The sequence below is a fragment of the Hippopotamus amphibius genome, chromosome 8 (assembly GCF_030028045.1).
Source record: "Hippopotamus amphibius kiboko isolate mHipAmp2 chromosome 8, mHipAmp2.hap2, whole genome shotgun sequence".
In the NCBI taxonomy this organism is placed as follows: Eukaryota; Metazoa; Chordata; class Mammalia; order Artiodactyla; family Hippopotamidae; genus Hippopotamus; species Hippopotamus amphibius.
In genome coordinates, this window is record NC_080193.1 from 131,934,509 (window position 1) to 131,942,762 (window position 8,254).

At 35.7% G+C, this 8,254-nt stretch overlaps 1 non-coding gene across 1 annotated transcript; it reads left to right on the forward strand.

Moving 5' to 3' along the window:
• The first annotated feature begins 7,853 nt into the window (after window positions 1-7,853).
• On the forward strand, window positions 7,854-7,960 carry LOC130859677 (U6 spliceosomal RNA). The gene has a single exon (XR_009055243.1). It is a non-coding gene; the product is annotated as a U6 spliceosomal RNA (small nuclear RNA).
• The last annotated feature ends 294 nt before the right edge of the window (window positions 7,961-8,254 follow it).

Genomic DNA, 8,254 nt, shown 5'->3' on the forward strand with positions numbered 1-8,254 from the left:
GGAAAAGTAACAGAAAAACAGATATGTGTAAATGCAAAACTGGTACAAAATACATCTTATGATTTGAAGGTAGGAAAACCTAAGTATATTTTAATGAGTACTGTAAGTAGTATTTAAATAAAATTAGATTCATAAGCAGAAAATGTGAATTCTATAATATTTTATTTTCTAACATTAGGAAAGTTCATAATAATGACAGGAACTCATAGAACTTTAATGTGCTAAATTCAATAAACAGTAAGACATTAAGATGCTTCACCTCGTTTAAAAAAAACAAATAAATCAAAGTAGGATAATATAAATAAAAACTGCCCTTGGTATCAGCACAATAGCTTTAAAAGCACAATATTCAAACATGATTAGCTTGTTTCTTTACTTTCCACTACAATAAAAAACTATTTAGTGATTAATCCCTTCAGCAACGTAATGTTGGGTCAGTACTTTCAGATATGTCAAGAAGAAGACTCCGGCAAGGAGCTGAGTATTTCCTCAGCCACCACACAGAGCAACCACCTTCCAGTTAGGTTTGCGGGCAACCATCTTTAAATGCTTGAGCTGTTCTGCGTGGCCATGACAAGATTTGCAATTCTCTACGTTTATTTACACACCATCACCCCAACTAGACATCACATGGAAGTGGCATGGTCACAGCTGACCCCAGGGTAGTCCCTGTCTCTACCGATCCAATTTCACCGTGCTCTGCAATTGAACTGCAGTCATACTGTAGAGGATGTATGCACAGGACTCCGTGCCACAATAAAATTAGCAGAAGCTTGTCAGGGGGCATTTTCCTGTTTTACAGTGACAGACCCTGGACAAATAGGTCTGCTTTCCAGAAATCCATAGAGGTCTGGCTCTCTTGAAATGTATATGAGCCCAGCATATTTGTGTCACAGTGTTCTATACGGTAAGCTTGTTATGTGGCAGTTTGAGAACAATGTTAAGCCTTAGCTGTAGTTTTTTCGTTTCCTTTTCACAGTTTTCAGGGCATTTAAGTTGCCTATGAAGAGACTACTTATTTTTGATTTGTAGAAAAACAGCTTCTGTTTAGTGGTAGTAACTGAGAAAAATTTATTCTTCCTTCAGGAGAAAAGATGCAGCACAGATCTATTCTATTTTGAAAGAAAAAGTTCAAAGAGAATATTTTTTTTTTGCAGTTTGATAAATCAAGCTTCAAAAAGTCTCTTTCCTGAACCCTCATTTTACCTGTAAGAATTAGTTATACCCCAAGGAAAATCTAAGACATAGATTTAAAATACACTTGTAAATAAATTTAAATGATTTTTTTTTGTTTGTTTCAGCTGAAAGGTTAAAAGAATAATGTGGTAAATAGATACACTTTACCATTTGGGGGTAGAACATTTTAAAACACAATATGTTTTGTAATCCAACCTAAAGTAATTTTATTAGATATTCTGTGCAGTTCTTATATCAAACATTCTCAGAAGCCCTGGGATCATTTTATATTCACTGGAAGACAGAAAGAAATCCAAAACCTAGTTAAATAAATTGTTCATTTATTCCTTCCCTTTTATGCACCAAGATCTACATGTGGTCATTAATTATAAAGAGACTATTATAGCACCATATTTTCATTCAATACGATGTCCTGGTATATATCAAAGAAGACCCATAATTAAAACAGAAGGGCCACAATGACAATTAAAATTACAATCTATATGGGGAAAGAAAGTACAGTTCTGCAATTTTTCACCCTGTCACTGTCAGCTGCATGGAATATTCTGGTCACGTCTCTTGTAAAGCAGCCTAAATTCTTCCTCACCAATGCAACCTCAAAAGCATTATCAGCACCTAAGCAAAAGCCTATGCAAGTATAATTTAATACGAAGCCACAGTTTGCAAGTAATAGCGTATAAAGTGATATTTAAGTGGTGTTTTAAGCACACTTCTGATGGCTACAGCCGCTTTTCCCTGGTAAATGCGTTTTCCTTTGAGTAGTGATTATGAGTCCTAGGTGAAGAGGTCCTGTGTGCAGGTCTGTCTGTAAACCTTACTTCCAGCTGCCAATCTTTACTTCACAGCGAAGAAAAAGCCACATAGCACCTTGTTCTTACTCTTGTATGCTGTCATCCCTGGAGCCTGATAACACAAAGTCATTTCCACATAACACTTTTCCGCTTCTGCCTCTTAAACCTTGAGACCTACACATTGTGCACGCACTTGCACCCTTGGCAACCGGCTCCCTGGAAGCCCCTTCCTTTGAACCATCAGAGTCTTCCAGCGGGCTATTTTTAATGCTCATCTTGGTAAACATCTGCATTAATGGAGTACAAAGCTTTTTGGTAGTAATATGTATTTGCTACAATTTATTGTCTATAAAAGTCACGAACAGTGAATTATTACTCTTAAAATTGTGTTTTTCTTTATAATAACTTTAAACTGAGCACTCATATATGAAGCATGCAATGGAGATTGAGAAGGTTTTGTATAATAAAACTGTGACATGGTCATTTTTTCCAGTTTTGCATTACAGAGACACACTCATGCATGGTGCTTTTTAAATTCTTATTATGTGTGAGGTCAGGGGGTCGAATGTCAGAAAGTACTGTTAATTTCACGGGGTTAGGGGAAAGTAAATTCAGAGGGAATACAGATCACTTAGCACAGAAAACCAGCTCCTCTGAAGTTTGGTTTTACATTTGTTAACCATATCCTTCAGCTGACGAACCATTGAGACCACGATGACATTCTGGTCCCAGATATAATGGCTTGACATGCTGCAGTGAGAGTCTGATTCCGTCGCCCTGCTCCCCGTGCCAGCCTCAGCCTTCCTCTGAATCAATGAAGCACTAAAACTCCACACAACTGGAACTGAACAAAGCATGTTGCCATTTTGGCTGTGATGTTTAAATTATAGAGAAAGTAGTCAGGATGTCTTAAAGTTCAATCTGACAAGAAATGTAAAATATATTTCTGTCTTCATTCTCTGGGAAGGTAGCATCTTACACTGCACTGTATCACTACCCAGAGTCCTTTTAAAGTAGTTCATAATAGAACATCAAAGACCAAATACTTGCATTTCAGGGTTTCTTCCATAATCAAAAAGACATCTTAGCACTGGCCAAAATTTCAGGGGGAAAAGAATAACCTAGAGAATATTGTGTTATTCAGTTGGCAGTGGAGGGATATAACTCCTTTATTTTACTAGTTGCTCTGAAAGACAAAATTAATGTGCTGCCAAGGACATACAAGGCACACATTATACAACTCACCAGCAATGACGAGGTAACACAACTGCCCATTTGACCATTAGGATCGATGAGTAATAATCCAGATATATTTTAATGTGAGGATTGTATATGGAACGCTGGTAAAACCTGCAATTTTATTTATATATAGTTCACTGGGCCAGTATAGATAGATACTGATAGATTTGGTTGGGTAGTTTTGCTTTTATTAGTTTTTTTTTTTTTAAATAAGATTTTTCAGACTCAAAACTCAAACTGGGCTCAGCTGCCCCCTTATAATTAAATTTTAATGACTTAGGCTGAGTGTTTCTGTTTTGGCAGCATGCTTAATAGTGGTAGCATTTAAATGGTTACAACTAGACTTTGAAGGGAGCAAACCCATCTCAAGTCATAGGTGATGTTTCTCAAAGAAGCTCTGATTTACTGGGATGCTGTGGGATTTAGTGGGACAGCTAGCCACAGGTCATCCGGTTGTAGTAAGTCATTAAAAAATAAATTAGAATAAAATGCTACATACCCTAAATTCCACAGTAGCCTGAGGGCCAATGCTTTTCAGTTTTAACACTTTTTCACTAGAAGTAACAGCTTTATATGTTTTCATATGCCAAAGGGCCTATTGGTAAATAAAAGCAGTATGTGGTTCTGCTCATAAAATCACCCTTTCTCCCAAAATGGCAGGAACAATCTAGGGTATCCATTTTAATCAGTTCATTTTTTAAAGAATTATTATTAACTTTGCAGTGGGATATTTCACAGGCTTCCTTTTTATAATTAAAATCTTTTTTTTCCTCTCAAATCCTCTTTCCAGCAAGCAGCCTGTTGCCTGAAGTTTTAATCCTTCATTACTAGTTAAAACAAAATCACCAATTAGGCACATGAACACGTCTGTATTAATCTCATTAAGGTGATGGCACCAAATAAATTGGAACTATTTTTGTGCTTTTACTGTGTTCCTATGGCTTTATCAGGCCCTGTGGTCATATACAAAGACCTCGAAGCTTAGTCATTTAGAGTCATTCGGTTGTGGACTGAATGTGGCATTACCATCTATGGCTGAAAATTGCTTTCAGCTTTTAAACTGCACTGACTAGTCTGTAGTTAATCTTAGATCATTCACTCGCAAAATTAAATGAGCCAGAACGATGGTCTTTTTTTTTTTTTTATAAAATAATACATCACAAAACACTTATTTGCCCTGCCCAAAAGAGAGATCAAATTCATTTAAAATCCCATAAACCAGAGTTGTGAATTTTTAATTTTATTTAGTAGCAGAGAAATAGAGGGTAAGCTATCTTTCTACAGCACATCATTGCTATAAATTTACATATGGAACATGGTTTGATGTTTAACCAACCTTTAATCTACCTTTGATGTATACCTCTACTTCAACGTGGTCACGTGACACCCTTATTAATGCAAATGTAAAAAAGACTGTTTTGGATCTCTGATGTAATTAGCCATAAACCATGTTAAAAAAAAAAGAGGGTGCCTACTTGAGTCACTGGAGTTGCATATAAAGTTCACAGTTATCATTGCAGAAGAATAACCTTAAGAAACTAAGTTTAAAATTTTTACTTCATTCATTCTTATATTTTCTGCCCAAGTAACTATTGAAGACCATTTTACTATACCAGAGATAGTCAACTTAAATTTGATTACTAAATAATTCTTTCTATAGGAGTAAAACATTTTAATAGTTGTAGGATTTTTATCCTGCTTCTTGTAAAAGTAAAATTACAATGAGAGAAAAATGCTAACTGAGGCAAGGAGAAATGCAATACTTCTTATCCTGATTAGCATATATTACAATCATTTCAAACACACTGTCTTTTAAATGAATGTGCATTTTCTTGTGGTTGGTTCCCTCCTTTCCTACTGCCCTACCCCACAATGTGGGTCAAATGTCTATGTTTTGATTTTGGCAGCCACTAATTTTAGGGTCCAAAAAACTTGAGCCACTGCAAATGAGGTGAAAGTCACCTCATAAGGCCAGATGGAGGGGAAAAGTTTGGATATTTGAGGGGCTGACCCAGTGAGTACCCTGGTGGGTGATAGAATGCTAAAGTTAGATATTGGAAAATAAGGTTCATGCTACCCTGTCACTGGGGCTGGTGCAGGCTGCCTGCTTGACAGAGAAGGTGGTATGTGGTCTGGACCTCAAGAAAAAGGAAGTCAGCCACCCAGATCAAAAATTACCCTGTCGGCCATCCAAAAAATGATTCTGACATCAGCTTAGCGAGACAGGAAGAAAATGATTTTTTTAAAAAAAGTAAAGATTGTACTTTATTGTAGGATAGTCTAGGGAAATTCACAGATCGACTGCAGTATGATGAACGGATATTCCTGAATTAAGAATACAATTGCCAAAACCACACTGGTGACATGTCTTCATTTTCACTACATGTTACAAGTGTACATGACTCGAGTTGTGCAATTCCGGAAGTTACTCATTCATTATTTTTAAAAACACAATGTTATAAGAATAAGTACAATAAAATAAAATGCATTTCTATTGACTGTTCTCTTTAATTTAGACAAAAGCAAAATTGACTGAAATTGATAGAAGCCACTTCATTGGCTAAGCAATTATTTTGCCAGCTATGGACATGTCTTCTTATTTAACTTGTAGTAACTTAGAAAAAATGTTTTAGTGACCAAAACGTCATACTCATGCTTACTGAGACTGCCCTTCCTGTCTTAAACACTTCCTTGAGACTCCTTGACCTGATTCTAAATTATAACTGCATTGCTGAAATCTTATTGTATTGTTACTTTAAAACAGATATTGGGTTTATATTTTTCAATAAATGTTAACAATTTAAAAGGATCTAAATCTATTCAAGATTTTTCCCTTTTCTGAGAATACAAGTGAAGCAAAAGATATATATATATCTTATATATATATATATATTCCACATATTAGGTGCCCATTCTAAACACTGCACAGTATTAGTTTTTCCATCTCTCGAAAAAAATATCTGCATATTGTTGTTTATTCTGTAAAATATTCCCTTTTTTAATAGCCTGAACCAAATAATTTCTCATTTTTACAGGCTTCACTTCACTTTTCTCACAGTGAATAAATTGCAACTTATTTCCATGAAATTCAGAGATGACACAGATCTTTATTTTGCATAAAGGCATAAAGAAGTGTCTAATATCTTCAATATTCATCTGCTAAGTGGACATTTGCATTGGGTTAGAACGGAAAAAGAGCCCCAACCCTCCCGCAGTGACAGCTGTACAAAGGGATGACATCTGACAGCTGTGACAGTGCTGAAGGGAAACTCAGATGACTCGCAGCATCCATGATCCAATTACAGCACACATCCCTCTGACAGACCCAGCAGCTTGACTCCAGCGTTTGGAAGGACAGTATTGATCTCTTGTCAGAAACCAGTTGCCTGCCTGCAATTGTGTGCTGCTGAACTTTGAAAAGCTATAGTACCCTCTTAAATGATAGGGGCAGTCAGGTTATAGTATTCAGGTACAAAGAGAGGTGCAAAGGGTATCTGCTAAATGCTCTAAACTTGAACAAATCATAACAATATGACAGTCCAATCATACTCAAGGAGCCCAGCTGATCTAGCTGGCTACTGTCTGTGCTAATGGAAAGACAGCTCTTTGTGTTTAGTGGGATGATCTTACTTGATGAAAAGGCCACTGCAATTAGTGCATGCTGGTTGGCTTTGCTGGGTGACAGCAGCATGGATGGTATAATGGCAGCTGCCAATAACCCTAACTTCAAGAAAACAGACAATTAGGCCTTTGATCCTAACACTGTTAGTCCCTCTACTCCAGACCTCTGTTCCGCCTCTACTGTAAACCTCACAAGGGCAATGTGGTACAACCTCGCCAAACAGAACAACTTGGTCAAGGGGTCAGTTACCTTTCTCCTCTTGACTTGTGTACCTGCCTTCTTTTAGGAGAGAGAAAGAGACAGTGAAAGAAAGAGAGAGAGGAGGAGAGAGGTTTACTTATGCAAAATGTAACAACATACACATTTCCTTTCAACTATAGTTTAAAAGAAGCTAATATATGAGCATAAATGCTTTAAGATGCAAAAATTTTAAATATATTTTAAAAATAGGGTGGTAAAAGCAAGATGCTAATCTTCCAAAACAAGAGCTTTCTTACTGCAAGTGATCTAATGTTTTAAGATACATGTAGGACTGAATATTGAGAAATTAGTATAAAACAAATAAGATACAAGGAAGTAATGTATAGCACAGGGAATATTGCCAATATTTTATAATAACTTGACATGGAGTATAATCTATAAAAATAGTAAATTACTATGTTGTACACCTGAAACTAATATTTAAATAATGTAAGTCAACTATATGTCAATAAAAAAAGAAATTACCAAAATACAAAAATAATTAAAAGTTATCTCCAGTTTATCTTTATTACTTTAGGATTGGATAAAGATAAGTGAAATATTTTGAAGACTCAGCACATACACAAAACTTATAATGTAGCTTATTTTAGTGCTTTTCATCAAGTCCAACTCCAGCACAGGTAAAGCACTCAGGTAGCAGTAAAACAACTTATGTGTACGTGTGTATGGAGCACACATACATTTGCTCACAAACACACACATTATACCAGCAGAGACATCGATGATTAGAAAAATTAAGTCTAGTGCTCACTTCAGCAGTACATATGCTAAAACTGGACCTATACAAAGAAGATTAGCATGGCCCCTGTGCAAGGATGACACAAAAATTCGGGGAGCATTGCATATTTTTAAACGAATATTCTTTTTATACCTTACATTTAGACTGTTTCTTAACTTTGAAAGCTTTTTTTCCCTGTAATTGTGGAACAGGTAATAAGTATTATTAATTCTAGGTAGGTAGGTTGGAAATCAAAACCCATAGGAAATATTTAGTGTTCAAATTTCACTAAATTATTAAAAAAAGAAAGAAAACATTAAGTCCGTATCAGTCTCAGATCCTTTCTAATGGAATGAGTATAATGGCAAAACTGGAAAACTGACCTTATATAAAGCAATTTTATATTTCAAATAAGATTTGGAAACT